This window comes from Cryptomeria japonica, chromosome 8 (assembly GCF_030272615.1).
Source record: "Cryptomeria japonica chromosome 8, Sugi_1.0, whole genome shotgun sequence".
Classification (NCBI taxonomy): Eukaryota; Viridiplantae; Streptophyta; class Pinopsida; order Cupressales; family Cupressaceae; genus Cryptomeria; species Cryptomeria japonica.
The window spans coordinates 484,101,760-484,104,843 of NC_081412.1; positions in this window are offsets into that span (position 1 = coordinate 484,101,760).

Below are 3,084 nucleotides of genomic sequence, written 5' to 3' on the forward strand. Positions count from 1 at the left end.
TTTGCACTTCTACAACTGTAAGATTGTCCTTTGGCCTTCGAATGAATTGAAGTTACATTCTTGCCTTCTTTCAACTTGTGCATGATGTGTATGTTTCCTTACCTTCATCATAAGTGTATGTTGTGGCTCCTCTCTCCATATATGTTGTGTTGACTTGTTTTCTAAGCGTCACTTGTGGGAATCCTTCTCCCCTCTTGACACTTAGCAAAATTCCAACTTCCATACATGCATTTGGGTCACTTAGGCAATTGAACTTGTGCATCTCTAGGGTATTTCATTTATTTCCTTATGCCATTTCGGTAGGGAGAGAAACAATCTCTTCTCGGTGCATCACCTCCCTTTTGTTTCAAGCATTCTCTCTTCCCTTTTCCTCTGCAATTTGTTAGCATAGGCTTAGGAGTTAGTTTTGAAGTGTTGAGTTGGTTCAACACCTGCACCTATTTGAAGAAGGAAGTCGACCTTCTCCAGAGATTCAACCCCATGTGCAAGGTCCCACACTTCGGGGTTGTTTCCATATTTCACAAGGTTGCTGAGTTGATAGCTTAGCAAGGGTGTGAGCTTTTGTGATAATAGTTTTTGGCACACCCGATGGGACTTCATTCAATTCACATGCTAAGGATTTAGTGCTAATTCTTAGTGTTTTATCCTTTAGAGTCAGTCATCTTCAAGCACTTGGCGACTCTTCTCACAAGACCGGTCTCTTGCACACGATTTGTTCCTCACTCCAAAACCCAAAGCCTCCAAGGTTTCAAAGTCAGTGAGACCATCTTACCCCGGAACCCCAGGTTCCGAGGTGCTTAGGCCTGGAAGCTCGGAACCCCCAAGTTTCGAACTCCCGAACTTCCTCACTCTAGACATCTGAGCTCCCGAGGTGTCACAGTGGTCATACTCCGCAAATCCGGACCTCTGAACTTCCAAGGTTGGTTGCGGATTTCATGCCTAGAATTCACGCAAGGGCATCTTCTAGAGGTAGTTTTCAATTCATAGAGCTTCCATCTGTAGGCTCTAGAAGGAGGAGAGGCAGATCTTCATTATCACCAATTAGAGGTGTCGAGATTGTAAACACTCCATCTCCCAAGTCTCATTCTACTCCTCCATTTTCAAGACCATTTCTATCAAGGGCTCTCGCCACTCATATCAATAGATCATTGTTTCACATGGAAAGAAATCAAGTCTTTGTTACCTTGAATGGGGGGAGTCCCCTTGTTTTGACTCAATGGAATGACATACCAGTGGTTGTGTTGAAGAGTATACCATACTTCACTGGTGAAACAACTACTACACCGATTGAGCACATTCAAGACATTGTAAACATCTGCTCCGTCCACAATATCACTCAAGATGATGTTGTTGTCAGACTCTTAGCCACATCTTTGAAAGGCAAAGCCTTGCAGTGGTATAGAGGGTTTTCATCTAGTTCCATTCACAATTAGGATGAATTGGGGGAGAGGTTGTGCAACCATTTCGAAGACAAAAGTGATCACCTATCACTTGTGGAGTAGTTAACTACGATCGAGAGGGCACCCCATGAGTTCATGGGAGACTTCAACTTTAGATTCCATAAGACATGGAATAGGATTCCTACTCTAGTAAAGCCATCCCCAAATCATGCCTTCTTGTATTATCTTAGATCTCTCAACAATGATATAGTTGTCATGGTACAATCGATGGGTGGAGCCTCTCTACTGAGTGCATATGACATAGCCATAAGAGCAAAAAAATGTTTGATTCAAGCTACGAAGATAGCTCCAAGGCCTCCAATGCCTCTCTTCCCAGAAGCTCCTACTCAATAACCCACTGTGGCTCTTATCCCCATGGCTCTCGTAGGATAATCATCCATGCCCTCTACATCCTCCAATGAGCTCCATGAGATCAAGACTCTACTACAAAACTTTGGCAATGAATTGGTGGCACTAAAAAGATAACAAACTCAATATAGAAGACCTTACCAAGCACAAAATCAAAATTATCAGCAAAATAGGCCACCCTTTCAAGAGCAAAACCAATGGAGAAATGTCAGACCCTTGAATAGTGTGAACCCCACAACCGCAAGAAGCTCAAAGGTGATAGTTCCAATGCAAAATAACCTCGCCAAAGAGCAAGATTGGTGTCAACCATGCAATCAACCACACAACCAAGGTATATGCCAAAGTGGAGGGTTTGTCAAAACTTTAGTAGTGCAAGATGAGCCGACCACTTTTGGCCAACAATATGACCCAAATCAGCCTAGTGTTGGCACTTAGGCTCACTTACACGGGGATTCCACCTTTGTCAATTGGCAGGAGGCAAAATTTTGTGGTTTGAATTAAACAAATGGTGAGTCCATGTTTCAGTATGTGAGGTCAAAGAAGTGAGCCATGGAGGCTGCCTCACCTTCAACATCAACCCAAGCTCGAACACCTAATGTAGCCATCCATGATAGGAGCCAAAGTATCATGCAAGGGAGTAAGAGGTGGGAGGAGGCCCAAGTCATCTAAAGAACAAAGGCAGACCTTGTAGCTTCAAAGGGCCTCTAAAGTCAATTGTTGTTCCTTTCAACATAGTTGGTCAGATGAAGAAGGCCAGCCTCAATGTCACTATGTGGGAGGCCCTTTCAATCCCATGTCAAAGGGATTTTCTTAAGGTGGCATTGAAGGATGTCAATCAGTCAGGTAATGAGATATCAGTCAAAGAAAAGATAGTCTCCACCAGTTTGGTGCAACCCAAGGAAGAGGAAGGTTCAAGCAAGATCAACAAGCCTCCCCTTTCTATCTCCCCTTAATCATAGGAGACAATTTGGCTCACAATTGCATGATAGATTCAGGAGATAGTAGCTCAGTCATGCCTCAGAAGGTAGTTGATCTTCTTGTCATAGAATATGAACCCATGACCAAAGGGGTAGCCTAGTTAGATGGCACTTCTATTAAGATAGTAGGGGTGGTAAAAAAATTGAAGTTAACCTTACATGCATGCTCTGGTTGCTCTGTCTTGCAAGACATATCAATCATAGACCTTCCTGCCTTCTTCGCCATCTTCTTGTCTAGAGACTTCATAGCTAAGATAGGTGGGTACCTGTCTTCTAACTAGTCCCATATGCTATTTTGA